This window comes from Loxodonta africana, chromosome 9, assembly GCF_030014295.1.
Source record: "Loxodonta africana isolate mLoxAfr1 chromosome 9, mLoxAfr1.hap2, whole genome shotgun sequence".
Classification (NCBI taxonomy): domain Eukaryota; kingdom Metazoa; phylum Chordata; class Mammalia; order Proboscidea; family Elephantidae; genus Loxodonta; species Loxodonta africana.
Window position 1 is genome coordinate 106,273,359 of NC_087350.1, and position 16,712 is coordinate 106,290,070.

The window sequence follows — 16,712 nt, forward strand, 5'->3', positions numbered from 1 at the left end:
GGCTTACGGCAAGCAAGGTATGCACGGGATTACTTGTGTTTACTTACTAATCTGTAGTGCACAATTTCACCTGTTTTTCACCACATCTTTGATGTTGTGAAATTGTGCACTACAGATTAGTAAGTAAGCACAAGTAAGCCCGTGCATACTTTGCTTATTGATCCACCTCCACCAAGAGCTGCTGCTGTTGTTTGCCCAACACCATTTACTTAAAATTTGTTATATAATTTTGGAAAGTTTTGTGAGTGTGACTATACCAGGCACACTTGCCTATTAAAATATGAATTATATTTATAAGAAGATCTATAAGATCTCTAAAACCCTAGATAATGTATGCTTTTCATATAGAAATGGCTTCCAATCTATGCTCTTTGGAAATCTAGTGATTTTATGGTGGCATTCTTGAGCCCATGTCTGAAAGAATGGTACTAGCTTCCATAATTGATAAAAATAATCAGTTCAGTAAGATTTAATGAAATAAACCAGTTCAGCCGGCAAGGTTTATTTTGCATCAAAAGGATATAAGAACAGTATAGAAAAAGGCTAAAACTGAAAGTACTACTATTCATCTTCTGTTCCTCAGGGGGAAGCAGCCAAAGTAGAATCTATGGGCAGCACCAAAGCTTTATGAGTCCCAAACAAGACTTTTCTTGGTTTTAATTCCTCTTTTGCCATGAGGGCTTTGCAGTACTCAGTAATACCATGTAAGACAGTAAACCAAGACCTACTGACTGGGTTCAGAGCCTTGAAATTCTTGTTGCCCCATATTTAGGTGGCTTAACTGATATGCTCTTGGGCCACAGAACCAAGGCATTTTCAAATTGTGTACACTTACAGGCTTCCTGTGGGTAGGGCCAATCATGGTTACTTCCATGTCCTAGCACCAACCTGAATCTCTCCTCTTTTGTAGGTTTTTTTTTTTTTTTAATGCTTCTGCACAAATACAACTTAAAGAGATTAATGGTTAATAAATGTTGACAACCATGTCTTCCATTTCATATTTTATTGATGAACAAATCAAGTGGCCACACTACCGTTACAAATATCCATACATTATGAATGGAGCTGTGTTGGTCTTTCCTTTCATACTTTTGCTGCCTCCTTGGAGATCTCATTTTTGTGCAGGCCACTGAATTGATTCACCAGTTGGAAAGAGCTTCAGACTGCTATACTATATGTGTTAAAGCTAACCCTTTCCTTGTGTCACTTCCTTAGAGTCTTGCTTTGCAACACCTACGTAAATGGACAACAACACATTAATCACTTCTAAACAATGTGCTAGTGAATATATCATTCTTGTAAAATAACAGGTTACTTACTCTAGAGGGAGTGGTGATGCTGCTGAGCCAGTTAGTGTAGCCAGCTTTGAAGGCATTAACAAGGGAATAATAATGTTTTTTCTTAGTTTAAAATATATTCCAAAGACGAGTGTCTACTCCTCTTAATTGTACACACACTTCTACTCCTACCAACAAGGCTTGAGCATGCCTGCTGCTCCATACCCTTGAAAATACAGGGTATTTAAAATCTTCAGCTACATTACATACATTTACTGAAATCAAGATTTTTTATTGACCTAATTTTTTTTTTTTTTTTCTTTTTCTGCCTTTCTGCCTTTTCTCTCCTCTACAACCTAAGTTCCCTCTGAAGGTCAACAGGATTATCTTAAAATAAAGCAAACAGTGTTATTCCAGGCCATTACAGCCTATTAAAATGACCTAAAATTACCACAATCTTCACTGTTTAATCTTCAAATCTCAAAGGATCTTCACCAAAAGGACAAATAATGTGTAAGGATAGTATTGAGGGAAAGGAAGAAGACTCCTGAGACTGAACGTACCCCGGTCAGAGCTGAGATCAGGGGCCATCTAGCAAACAGCAGCAAACACAGTGAGAACATAATTTCTGGTGTAAAAAGCAAGCCTCTTGAGGTGAAGATTATTATGCACTGAAGATATCCTTTCCACAGAAGTTTCTCTCTTGCCTGTAGGAAGACAGGAAGAATCACCTAAACAAGAAGTACAGTGCCTGTAGACAGCAGGTTATTTATGAGTGGCCAATTATGGCCCTGGAGAAGCTAATTTGATTTCTTTCATGTTTCACAAAGATTAGAAGGTGAAGGAAATGTCTTTTATTTCAGTTTCTTAAAAAGAGATCATAGGTGATCACAGCTTGTCAAGTTCTAAACCCCTGCAGGATTTAACCTAGGCATTGCTTTCATGTAACTAAGGAAAACTGACATTTTACATATTATTTTGCTAGACCGATATCAATTAAATCATGATGGTAATTTTTCATGCCTTCCACTGATTTTTTTTTTTTTTATTCTTATGTTTAATTTAAAAAAAAAAAAAGTAAGAAAGCATCATGAATCAATACATGCATCTCCATTTACCCCAAAGGGAAAAAAATGGAATATAAAAAAACCTTGGTATTTGTATTAATTTGCAAAATTCACTTGAAAAATAGGTTTTGTTGTTTGTTTGCAACTTAGAACCTCACTGCAGGGTGATATTTTAGAAATTTAAAGAATCTTTCATTCAAACTTCTGGTCTTTAATAAGTCGGAAACCATAATTCAAAGAAAATAAAATGTGTTTAAAAACATGAGTTTTGTGATTAAATTGATTTTTTTACCTACCTTTGTCCTTGAAAGTATATGTGGGCCATTATATGGTGATATTAATCAATACCCTGTTAGGCACCAAACCGGTTAAAATATGCTTTTATGCTTTGTTATGGAAAAAGCAGAGAAAGGTCCCATTTTTCATATATGACCCTAGAGCATTATACTTTATAAGAAAGAGTCTTTCCCATTTTCAGCCTAAACAGCAATCTCTGCTTGCAGCTGTTCTATTTGAGTAACCTGATTAAAACTGAATGATAACTGTTTCCCCAGTCTTTACTGTAGTTATGATTGCTACAGTAAATGGCCACAATATTCTTTCTCCAAATAGGATATTTTCCCTGAAGAAGCTCGACATCTTTTAACTCTTGCTTCTGAAGACTTTTCTTTTCCAGGCCATAAGTGAAGATTGTTTGATCAAAGCAGCTTTTATAACCAGTGGCCCACCTAATCGCAAAACTAGCGAAATAATACATAACCCTGTTCATAAAAAAGGGAAGTTTGTTTCATTAATGGGTTTGAGAGGAAGAATATAAACATGTAGGATGCTAAGATCAAAATTGTTCCATAAATATTTTTAAAAGACTTTTAGTCTCCGATATCTATTTAAAAGAGAATGTCCCTGGGAACAATTGTTGTCCCTGGATAATGTTTTGTTCCCTGCTTAGTAAATACTGAGGTGAAGCCAAGACATCTATTTACTAAAATCAAGAAGAAAAAAAAAAAAAAAAACACTGCTACATCCTTAAGTACAGGATTTCAGGTTCTGAAATATAAAGACAATTAAAGGAAAAAGCTACATTTAAATAACCATCTCAGAGTTGCAAAGGAACTTAAGGTCATTTAGTATACAGCAACGTCTTTTATTTGTCCCTGATAGAAAAGCATCCAGTCTTCCCTTGAAAATGTCCACAGATAGAAGTCTTTCTAGTTTGTATAATAGCCTATCCCATTATTATTTAACATTTATGAATAAACATTTCATATGTTGAGCAAAAATCTGCTTCCCCAAAGCTCCTCCTATTAGTGCCAAATCTAGCCAATGACACGGTGCAATGAGGTCAGGCTCTCAGATAACGCTTCAGATATTTAAAATCTATTATCATGACAGTCTTCTCAAGTTCACCTTTCCCAAGCCAAGAATTTTCCTATCTTTCAACTCTTGAACCAATATCCCTCTTAGTATTAGATAAAATTGAGCAAATTACCCCTGATGAGATTCAGAGAAATTCTTGACTTCCTTGCTTTTGTTAAGACTGATTAGGGGTGCATTCATGTTTTTAGCTCCCTGCTATTCTACAGATTTATGCATTTGGCTGCTAACCAAAAGGTCAGCAGTTCTGCTCCATAGGGTATCACTGGCTGATTTTCTGAAATAGATTGCCAGGCCTTTCTTCCTGAAAATGTTAGCTCTTGCCATATCCCATAACCTAAGCATTGCTATAGACTAAAGAGCTTGCAATAGTAGTGTGACTAGGGAATTCATTGTTTCTATAAATCTGGTGATACAGACAAGCAGTTATGTAGACAAAATCGCAGCTACAGACAACAGACTGGAGAACTCTAATCAGTATAAACATGCTGCTATCAGGGCAAAGAATTTGGAGTGTCTAATATCTTCTGGGAGAACTTACAAATGAATATGGTAAGAAATAATATCTTCAATTAGAAGCCCTGGTGGTGCAACGGTTAAAGCATTTAGCTGCTAACTGAAAGGTTGATGGTTCGAACCCAACAGGTGCTCTGAGGGAGAAAGATGTGGCAGTCTGCTTCTGTAAAGATCACAGCCTTGGAAACTCTCTGAGCAGTTCTACTGTCCTATAGAGTCACTGTGAATCCAAATCTACTCTATAGCAATGGGTAATAACCTCGATTAAGTCTTCAAATAGGAATATATATATATATATGATCATATATATTGAACTATTCATATATATAATATGATTATTTTTTAATCCTTTAACACTTAATCTAGTCCAAAATCCAGATTCTGACTTAATCTACAAAGCAGCTTTAATTTGATTAACTGATTCATCTAATCTCTCTCCGTCTATGAGCAGCTTTTTCCTTTAATGACTGACATTAAACTTCTTGATGCTCCCTTCCCGATTTCTTCTATCCCAGGATACCCAACACTGAGATTTTTGTAATGTGTCCTCAAGTTCTTCCTATCAGCAAATTATAAATAGCCTTGAAAATCAGGGTAATTTCATTGTGTAAGATAAATAACTGAACTATGCTCTAGAGGTGGTGGAGTGGAGAGCACTAAATAAGGAAATACCCTTCACTAAGTATTCTGGAAGGTACTAACAAGACCCCTTAGCCCAAAACAACTTGGCAAACGACCACGGAAGGCAAATAGAAATGAGTTGAATCTTGGTTTGCCAATTCCAGGTAAAGTGGGCTTTGGACAAGAAACAGATTGTTTGAAGTTGTAAAATGAGAGAAAGTATTTTCTTTCAGTGCCTATAAAGCATAAGAAGAATAGTATTGGAATTATTGTTTGTCTGTCATGTCCCCAACACTGTACTAGGTAAAATTTATGTATTTTAAAAAAATTAACTTAATATTCACTACATCCACGTGGCTTAAATATATGTAAAAATCTCAGCACTATGTCTGACACACAACAGGCAGTTAATATATGTTAGTGACTTCTCTTTATAATAGAATAGTAGAAAAATCTATGCTCAATGTTCAGAAATTCTGTCAATCTCCATGCTGTATCGCCCACTGAATTTAAAACAATAATAATAAACTCACTGATTTTCATTACAGTAATGTGCATTCTAATGTTTCTAGAATAATCAGATGAACACTTAACACTAATTCTAACATGAAGAGTTCAGATTCAAAAATTTCCATCTCACTCCCTATTTAGCTTTTTAGCTAGGTATAAAATATCTCCAAATATAAAGACCTGGGAAATTTTATACTCAGAATTCTTTGCAAAGATTGTGTACTTACTATCTTTTATCAGGTCCAGTGTACAAAATCCTGAAAATCTGCCTTAACCTAAAACTTAAAAGGTTCAAAGAATCCTCCAAAATAGTTCAAAATACAGCTTACACAAAATGCGGTAAATTTGTGAGTCTCATATTTGCATGTGCCTAACACGGTATATAGCCTTTTATTGTGTGTCGATCTAGCACGTTTCCTGGAAACTTGTAGGTACTTAATACATCTTTGTCAATCTGCTATCTCCAATGATGAAATAAAAATAAGTAAAGCAATCAGGTCTGTGTTTATAGATACAACAAAATCCTTAGGTGCACAATCCATAGACTGCAAAACCTGAAATTATTTATCAAGTTCAAGAATGCCTTTAACACATTACAGAAAACTTTGGTTTAAACAAGTGATTTTTATTTAAAAAAAAAAAAAAGAGTATCAGTATGACTCCCAATTACGAAAAGGCTAAGAGTCGTCTATTTTCTGAAATTTTATCATCTTTCCCTTCAATGTTAACATATGCAGAATGGCATGAAGTGAAGAACACCAGACACACTAGCCTCTGTTCCTGCAGAGCTAAAAAGACACTGAGATACACTGTGCAACAAAGAATATTGCTACCATGCAGCAAAATGCATTCAACTGCAGTCCTAAGAGCTTTCAATGCTGCTCCATAGCTTTCAGGCTGTTCTTTCCTAAGACCCCTTTACATTATCAAGAAGCTTGATAGTCTTACAGCTTCCTATTGGCCTTTAACCTATCACATTCCCTTCTTTATCCTGCCAAGTTTAGATGATAAATCCAGAGACTAGAAACGAATTCTGAGGCGTTGTAGTATTCAATAAGATTTTTGCATACATGCCCTTATTCTTTCAGCAAATGTTTTCCGGGGAAATTGCTATGCACCAAGCACTGTGTTAAGCACTAGAATGTGATAACTAGAGAAATATTATTACCAAGTCTCAATGGGCTCATAACCTACTGGAGAAGATTGGCAAGCTAAATCAACTGTAATCTGGTGTGATAAGTGTTGTAGATGTCATAGACAGACTTTTGGAAAACTAAAGTCCATGTCTAGGAAAACAAAAAGCATCTACAAGGGAGTAATGTCTTCTATAAAATCTGAAAGGTATATATAATTTAGCCAGGTGAAGAGTAAAGTACTTAAGGATGAGTAGGAGAAAGCTGGGTTTCTTCTTGGAATCTGAAATATCCATAGGGCTGGAGAATGGGTAGGAACCAGAATTGATGAGAAATAATTTAAGTGATATAAGCAGGGTTTATCTTTTTTTCTGCATGGGGAACCATTGCAAATTTAAAGCAACAGAAAAAATAAGACTTGCCAGACTTGAATTTTAGTAAAATCATCCTGTATGCACTGCAGGGAGTGGATTGAAAGGGGATAATACTGAAATCAGGGATAATAATTGGGGACTTTTGTATTAATCCAGGTAAGAGATGACTTTAGAAAGAGACAAGAGGATTTGGCAGGTAATTGGATAAATTAGCCAAAAGTAACATCTGCTCATTTACTAGGAAAACCAAATAACCATTGTATACTTTCTTAATACAGGAAAAAGTAAATAACTACAGATTTTTATAAGGCATTTAGAGATGCCCTCTTATTGTTGTTAGGTACCATCAAGAGAATTCCTACTCATAGCGGAGCCATGTGGCAGAGTAGAACTGCCTCTAGGCTGTAATCTTTACGGGAGCAGATCATTAGGCCTCTTTCTCCTGATAGCCGATGGTGGGTTTGAACCTCTGACATTTCAGTTAGCAGTCGAGCACTTAACCATTGTGCCACCAGGGTTCCTTACAGATGCCCTCCTACTGGTCAAATGCATTCACACACACACAAAAATTATTTTATCCTGCATGATAACCCTGTGAAGTAGTTATTATTAGTTCTATTATTTGAAAAGAAAACTGAGGCTCGAAGATTAAGAAAACTGCCTCAGGTTACACATCTAGTAAGTGACAGAGTTGAGATTTCAATCCCTATGTGTCTGATTCCAAAGTTCACACTTTTCCCTACTTTTTATTGCATCCTCTCATTCTTAATATCAAATTCAACAATAGCATAATATTAGGAATATCAAAAGAGGTAATTCCTAGCTGTCCCAACACAAATCTGTCCCAAAAGAATGACTAGATTAGTGGTAAATCAACTGATGGATGGATTAATCATGAAGTTTCAGACTAAGAAAAGACTTCGAAGTTATCTGATGAATGGGTCAGTTTATAAAACCCCTGCCAAGTGATACCTCAGGCTACTTTAACTCAAAATCTGGTCAATTAGCAACAACTTTCAAGTCATATGGGCTTTTATTAAAATGCAGATTTCTGGGCTCCTCGCCTATGGCATGGTTCAGAACCTTTGGAGACAGATGGGACAACTGCCATTCTAACAAGGCCTCCAAATGATTTTTTTATGCTCAACAAACACTGAGGAAACAGTCATAAGTTCCAGAAATGTATATTATAGCCAACTTCATCTGTTTGTACAGAAGACAGAGAATGGACACAAAAATAATTTTATCATGTCATAAAATCATGCAAACAAACGTAAACAAAAAATTTTGCAAACATGAAAGATTTTACTTTTCTGTTTAAAGGAGTTAGTAGAAAAAATGTAAGACATTAAAAAAGTTAAATGATGGGAAATATAGCTTTAAGTGACAATATATTTTTTCAAAGGTCTTCATCCATGGCTGCTTATATAGTTGTTTTTAGAATGTGTTCCTACATTGAAAAAGCACTGAAAGACGTTCTGCATCGAAGCCTAGGAGTATTATTTCAGATTACTTAGATTTCAGATTATTTTACTTAGTCTGGGATGCTGGTGGCACAGTGGTTAAGCATTTGACTGCTAACCAAAAAGTTGGTAGTTTGAATCCACCAGCCACTCCTTGAAAACCTATGGTGCAGTTCTGTTCTGTCCTATAAGGTCACTATGAGTTGGAATCTACTCAACGGCAATGGATTTTTGTTTGTTTGTTTTGTTTTTAACTTAGTTTCTTTTTTTTTTTAATTAAGAACAATTATTCCGAATACCACTAAGAAATCTGGAGTTTGTTAGTGCATGAATAGAAACAGAGGAGAAACATTTTGAAAATAGAAAACTGTATAATAAAGGGCAAATCTAGTTGTCAAGTTGCCGTGACTCATGGCAACCCAGTGTGTGTCAGAGTAGAACTGTTCTCCACAGAGTTTCAGGGGCTAATTCTTTTTCAGAAGTAAAGCTCCAGGCCTTTCCTACCAGGTCCCTCTGTTTGGACTCCAACCTCCAACATTTCAGTCAGCAACTGAGTACATCAACTCTTTGCACCATCCAACATCTCCAAAGGACTATTAAAACCAAAAAAACCAAACCAAACCCATCAATTCTGACTCATAGTGATCCCATAGGATGGGGTAGACCTGCCCTATAGTGTTTCCGAGGAGCAGCTGGTGGATTTGAACTGCTGACCTTTTGGTTAGCAGCCAAGCTCTTAACCACTGCACCACCAGGGCTCAATAAAGGATTGATACAAAAAACCATGGCCATGGAGCTGATTCTGACTCACAGCAACCCTATACTATTAAATCCAAAAGGTAACTTTTTGCTTAGAAATGCAATTTCAATTCCCCCATATAGGTTGATAGCTACGACCATTGCAAAATATTTTTAAACTTAATGTTTTAAAGTATTAATATTTATGTTAATTTTAGCACATTAGCTGGTAGTCTGTCTTTTCCATGATAACAGTGGAAATAGCACAGGCATATGTGATTCTAAGGAGTCCCTGGGTAATGCAAATGATTAAGGTGCTCAGCTGCTCACCGGAAGGTTAGAGGCTTGAGGCCACTCAAAGATGCCTTGGAAGAAAGTCCAGGTGGTTTAATTCCACAAAACGAGCCACTGAAAACTCTAGGGAGCACAGTACTACTCTGACACACATGGGGTCACCATGAGTCCAAATCCACTCCCTTTGTTGCATCAGCATTTGACTTGCCCAATTCTTGCCTTTTCTGAGCCCAAATAAAAGAATTGTTGTTGTTGTTGTTAGGTGCCATCGAGTTGGTTCCAACTCATAGTGACCCTACGAACAACAGAACGAAACACTGCCCGGTCCTGCACCATCCTTACAATCATTGTTATGGTTGAGCTCATTGTTACAGCCACTGTGTCAATCCACCTTGTTGAGGGTCTTCCTCTTTTCCGTTGACCGTGTACTGTACCAAGCATGATGTCCTTCTCCAAGGACTGATCCCTCCTGACAACATGTCCAAAGTATGTAAGATACAGTCTCACCATCCTTGTCTCTAAGGAGCATTCTGGCCGCACTTTTTCCAAGACAGATTTGTTAGTTCTTTTGGCAGTCCATGGTATATTCAATATTCTTCACCAACATCACAATTCGAAAGTGTCATCTCTTCTTCAGTCTTCTTTATTCATTGTCCAGCTTTCACGCGCATATGATATGATTGAAAATACCATGGCTTGGGTCAGGCACACCTTAGTCTTCAGGGTGACATCTTTGCTCTTCAATATTTTGAGGAGGTCCTCTGCAGCAGATGTGCCCAATGCAATGTGTCTTTTGATTTCTTGACTGCTGCTTCCATGGCTGTTGATTGTGGATCCAAAGAAAATGAAATCCTTGAAGCTTCAATCTTTTCTCCATTACAGGATGTTGCTCATTGGTCTAGTTGTGAGGATTTTTGTTTTCTTTATGTTGAGGTGCAATCCATACTGAAGGCTGTGGTCTTGGATCTTCATGAGTAAGTGCTTCAAGTCCTCTTCACTTTCAGCAAGCAAGGTCGTGTCATCTGCATAATGCAGGTTGTTAATGAGTCTTCCTCCAATGATATAGTCCAGCTTCTCGTATTATTTGTTCAGCATACAGATTAAATAGGTATGGTGAAAGAATACAACACGGACACACACCTTTCCTGACTTTAAACCAATCAGAATCCCCTTGTTCTGTCCGAACAGCTGCCTCTCGATCCACGTAAAGGTTCCTCAAGAGCACAATAAAGTGTTCTGGTATTCCCATTCTTTGCAGTGTTATCCATAGTTTGTTACGATCCACACAGTCGAATGCCTTTGCATAGTTAATATAACACAGGTAAACATCCTTCTGGTATTCTCTGCTTTCAACCAGGATCCATCTGACATCAGCAATGATATCCCTGGTTCTACATCCTCTTCTGAAACCGGCCTGAATTTCTGGCAGTTCTCTGTTGATATACTGCTGCAGCCATCTTTGAGTGATCTTCAGCAGAATTTTGCTTGCGTGTGAAATTAACGATATTGTTCTGTAATTTCCACATTCGGTTGGATCACCTTTCTTGGGAATAGACATAAATATGGATCTCTTCCAATCAGTTGGCCAGGAAGCTGTCTTCCATATTTCTTGGCATAGACGAGTGAGCACCTCCAGCACTGCATCTATTTGTTGAAACATCTCGAGTGATATTCCATCAATTCCTAGAGCCTTGTTTTTCACCAATGCCTTCATAGCAGTTTGGATTTCTTCCTTCAGTGTCATCGGTTCCTGATAATATGCCACCTCTTGAAATGGTTGAATATCGACTAGTTCTTTTTGGTATAATGATTGTGTGTATTCCTTCCATGTTCTTTTGATGCTTCCTGTGTCATTTAATATTTTCCCCATGGAGCCCTTCACTACTGCAACTCAAGGCTTGAATTTTTTCTTCAGTTCTTTCAGCTTGAGAAATGCTGAGCGTGTTCTTCCCTTTTGGTTTTCCATCTCCAGCTCTTTGCACATGTCATTATAGTACTTCGTCTACTCAAGCCTTCCTTTGAAATCTTCCGTTCAGTTCTTTTACTTCGTGAATTCTTCCTTTTGCTTTAGCTGCTTGATGTTTGAGAGCAAGTTTCAGAGTCTTCTCTGACAACCATCTTGGTCTTTTCTTTCTTTCCTGTCTTTTAGTGACCTCTTGCTTTCTTCATGGATGATGTCCTTGATGTCATTCCACAACTTGTCTGGCCTGCGGTCACTCGTGTTCAGTGTGTCAAATCTACTTTTCAGATGGTCTCTAAATTCATGTGGGATATACTCAAGGTCATATTTTGGCTCTCGTGGACTTGCTCTGATTTTCTTCAGTTTCAGCTTGAACTTGCATATGAGCAATTAATGACCTGTTCCACTGTCGGCCCCTGGCCTTGTTCTGATTGATGATATTGAGCTTTTCCATCCATCTTCTCTTTCCACAGATGTAGTCAATTTGATTTCTGTGTGTTCATTCTGGCGAGTTCCATGTGTATAGTCTCCATTTATGTTGGTGAAAGAAGGCATTTGCAATGAAGAAGTCGTTGGTTGCAAAATTCTATCATTTGATCTCCGACATTATTTCTATCACCAAGGCCATATTTTCCAACTACTGATCCTTCTTCTTTGTTTCCAACTTTCGCATTCCAATCGCCAGTAATTATCAATGCATCTTGATTGCATGTTTGATCAATTTCAGACTGCAGCAGCTGATAAAAATCTTCTATTTCTTCATCTTTGGCCCTAGTAGTTGGCGCGTAAATTTGAGTAATAGTCGTGTTTACTGGTCTTCCTCGTAGGCGTATGGATATTATCCTATCACTGACAGTGTTGTACTTCAGGATAGATCTTAAAACCTTCTTTTCGACAATGAATGCAACACCATTCCTGTTTGAGTTGTCATTCCCAGCATAGTAGACTATATGACTGTCTGATTCAAAATGGCCAATACCAGACCATTTCAGCTCACTAATGCCTAGGATATCAATGTTTATGCGTTCCATTTCATTTTTGATGATTTCCAATTTTCCTAGATTCATACTTCGCACATTCCAGGTTCCGATTATTAATGGATGTTTGCAGCTATTTCTTCTCATTTTGAGTCGTGCCACATCAGCAAATGAAGGTGCAGAAAGCTTTACTCCACCCACATCATTAAGGTCGACTGTACTTTGAGGAGGCAGTTCTTCCCCAGTCATCTTTTGAGTGCCTTCCAACTCGTACTGTGGGTGCTTGTGTGCTGCTGTGATGCTGGAAGCTATGCCACCGATATTCAGATACCAGCAGGGTCACCCATGGAGGACAGGTTTCAGCTGAGCTTCTGGACTAAGACAGACTAGGAAGGACCCAGCAGTCTACTTCTGAAAAGCATTAGCCAGTGAAAACCTTATGAATAGCAGCAGAACATTGTATGATATAGAGCTGGAAATAAAAGAATCCACAGATTTATATTGCAAATGGTGGACACCCATTTTTTCTTTCTGTCATAGATTTTGTTACTGATTTTTTTTTTCTCCTTAAGTTTTTTTTTGTAGGATCTACTTTTAGAATCTCCATCAAAGGTTGATGACTTTGCTACAAGTTCCTGCAAAAACATTTAAAAATATGTAGAGGAACATGTTCTGTCCCCTAGACATGCCCCCCTTACAAAGGGGAGGGAGCAGAATAGCAAGGAGTATAAATTCAGGCTGTTAGAGCCTCTGAAATTCTACCCTGTTTGAGCTCGGTATTTCAGGGTGTAAAACAGATACTATATATTATATGAAACAATAGCATTTGAATCTGTAGAAAAGGAAAGTTAGTTTGAGGAACCTGGAGGATTAATTTGAAGCTGAACTTTCCATCAGCTACCTTGATGCTCTAAGGGCACTGCTGGTTTCCCGGTGGAGCTACGACTCCTTTAAGAATATATTTGCCAGAAATTGCAGGAGGATGAGTTGAACAGGCAGAACTCAGTCGGTTATTTATTTTACACTTCGAAATCAACCTTCCAAGCTGACCAGCTTTTGAAAATATTTGTGTCATAAATTATCTCAAGTGTCCTATAGTTCCTTCTGGTGGTGATGCTTCCCAAGTCATTTGTTATTCAGAAATTTTGCTGGTGCATTCTATTAGCAATAATTTATGTTTGCCAATGAAACCTGAAGGGACAACTTGACACCTTCACATTTAATGCTGTGGTGAGGGGAAGTAAATTGGTGGCTTCATACTGCCTGCACACTACCATAATTTATGCGGCTTTTGCACATATTGAACCGTACATTTGAATCCATAAACAAAAGTAAGAAACAATAGTTTAGGGGAACTCAGTCAATAACATGTATCTTACTGAGTTATTACCTTGCAACTAAAAATACATATACATCTTCAGATCTATTTCCATAGCTCACTTAGCCTCTTCAAATGTCTGGCTAAGCCATGAGTAACTTTAGGGTGGATATTAAAAACCAGCTTGACCCTGTTAATGAATATCGCAAATGTATTTAATTGTTGAGCTCCGGTTTGTGAAGGCTTTGCATCCAGCTTGCATGTAAAGTTTAACCTGAGAGATTTTTGAATGATTCGTTAAAATATCTTCATGAATTCCACTGCTGACAAGTAATAATGAGAAAAGAATCACCTCCTACGTGTTCAAATGATATTTCTCGTACATGAATATCATACATAACATAAAAATTCAATAAGAATATATGAATTTTATCTTTAACTTCATTAAATAACATATTCAGTAGGTATTATGATAAATTTATGGTAGCAGAACTGTGAGTCCTCGACTCCTACAACTGTAGCAAGCTTATTTATTTCAATACACTTTTTCCTGCACGACTCACTTTACTTGAGGCTTAAAAGGAAAAAAACAATAGTAACTCAACTTATATTAATCTCTAAAGGATGCAGATAGGCTTTCCTCTCTGTGCTAACTTGAAAAAGCTAGGATAACTTTTGATAAATCAAGAATGAAGAGCAGATCCAAACCATTTATTTTATTGTTTTAAAGAGTGCATTGAAAGTTGTCAATGTTTCAAATTAATCTTTCACTATATCCAACCTCCTCATTAGAAAACGTCATCCAAATAGGTTGAGAAGTTTCCCCTCTATGTCTGTTTAATATCTGAAAGTACACAGGCTTGTTAGTTACCACATACTTGTGAGAAAATAATTTCCTTAGCTTCATAAAAGAGCATAATACCAAGAAAAAAATGATTCTAATACATTAGAAGACCAGGTGTACTTCTCAGATGCTCTACAAGCTTCGTTTGGTAAAGACAGAAAACAACAGCATTCTTCATTTTCAACTTGGCTCCGGTCACTGCCACAGCTCTAATTGTGGCACTTTCTGTTTGCTAAGGAGCCTCAAGGACAAGCTGAGGTCACTGAGCATGGCTTACAAGTCAGATGGCCAGATATGCTGCTGAACAGTGTGATTCTGACACATTCCTTCAGTATCTTATTTTGTGAATCCTGATTTTGCAACTTTGGAGGCATATTAGTTGGAAGATTTCATTCTTCACAATTTTCTTTCAGTTCATGGTAGATATGAATACCTAACACCCATGAGGGAAACTCCCAAAGGAAGTCAGGGGCTTTGGAACAGATTTCAAAGTAACATCACATAGGAGAGCGGGAAGCAGAAAAGGGCTGCCATTACTTAATCCTCACAACCGATGACTGAATCATTACAGTTTTTGAAATCTAAAGACCAGATTTTTCACCTAACTATTTTAGGATTTTTGTATTTCTAGGGAAGGGAGCACAGCAAAAAAACATAGAATGCCATAAATAAATTGGTAACTCTTCCTTAATGTAAACATAGGGATAAATGTGGCTCAGAAATCCCATACCTTAGGTTAGAAAGAGACAGAAAAGGGAGAGAGAAATGCAAATAGATTCTTTTATATGGGCAAGAGACCCCTTATGAAAAAAATATCTAAACAGATTCCAGTGATTTAAACCTGTATACCTAGATTCAAAAGTATGCTATGCACATCTAGAGTTAGAGTACTACTCTGTCCTGTAGGGTCGCTATGAGTCAGAATCAACTTGAGTGCACGCAAGCAACAATAAAGAATACATGTAATGAATTACAGGTATGCCTTGGAGATATTGCAGAGTTGGCTCATGACAACTACAATAAAGCAAGTCGCACGACTTTTGGGGGGTTTCTCAGTGCATATTAATATTATGTTTACACTATACTGTAGTCTGTTAAGTGTTCAATAGCATTATGTCTAAAATAACAACAGGCATACATTAAAAAATACTTTATTACTAAAAAATGCTAACCATCATCTGAGCCTTCAGTGACTTGTAATCTTTTGTTGGTGGAGGGTCTTCCTCAATATTGATGACAGCTGACTGATCAGGGTGGTGGTTGCTGAAGGTTGGGGTGGCTGTGACAATTTCTTAAAATAAGACAACAATGAAATTTGCTGCATCAATTGACTCTTCTTTTCACGAAAGATTTCTCTGTATCATGTGATACAGTTTGATAGCATTTTACCCACAGAACTTTTTTCAAAATTGGAGTCAATCCTCTCAAACCCTGCAGCTGCTTTATCAACTAAGTTTATGTAGGAACCTAAATCCTTTGTAGTCATTTCAACAATTTTCACAGCGTCTTCACCAAGAGTAGATTCCATCTCAAGAAACCACTTTCTTTGCTCATCCATAAGAAGCAACTTCTCATCCACTAAAGTTTTATCACGAGATTGCAGCAATTCAGTCACATCTTCAGGCTCCACTTCTAATTCTAGCTCTCTTGCTATTTTCACCACATCTTCAGTTACTTCCTCCACTGAAGTCTTGAATCTCTCAAAATCAACCCTGAGGGTTGGAGTAACTTCTTCCAAACTCCTGTTAATGTTGACATTTTGACATCCTTCCATGAATCACAAATTTTCTTAATGGCTTCTAGAATGGTGAATCCTTTCCAGAATGTTTTCAATTTACTTTGCCCAGGTCCATCAGAGGAATCATCATCTATGGCAGCTATAGCTTTACAAAATGTGTTTCTTAAGTGATAAGATTTGAACTTTGAAATAACTCCTTGATCCATGGGCTACAGAGTGGATGGTGTTTTGGCAGGCATGAAAACAACATTAATCTCCCTATTCATCACCATCAGAGCTCTTGGGTGACCAGCTACCTTGCCAATGATCAGCAACAGTTTGAAAGAAATCTTTTTTTTTTTGGAGTAGTAGATCTCAACAGTGGGCTTAAAATATTCAGCAAACCATGTTGTAAACACATAAGCTGTAATCCAGGCTTTGTTCTTCCATTTAGAGCATTGGCAGAGGAGATTCAGCATAATGCTTAAGGACCTTATGGTTTTTGGAGTGGTAGATGAGCATTGGTTTC

At 37.2% G+C, this 16,712-nt stretch overlaps 1 pseudogene; it reads right to left on the reverse strand.

The window, feature by feature from the left end:
* The window catches only part of LOC100671644 (eukaryotic translation initiation factor 3 subunit E-like), a 53,579-nt pseudogene extending 37,339 nt beyond the window's left edge, over nucleotides 1-16,240 (reverse strand).
* Between the last annotated feature and the right edge of the window lie 472 nt (nucleotides 16,241-16,712).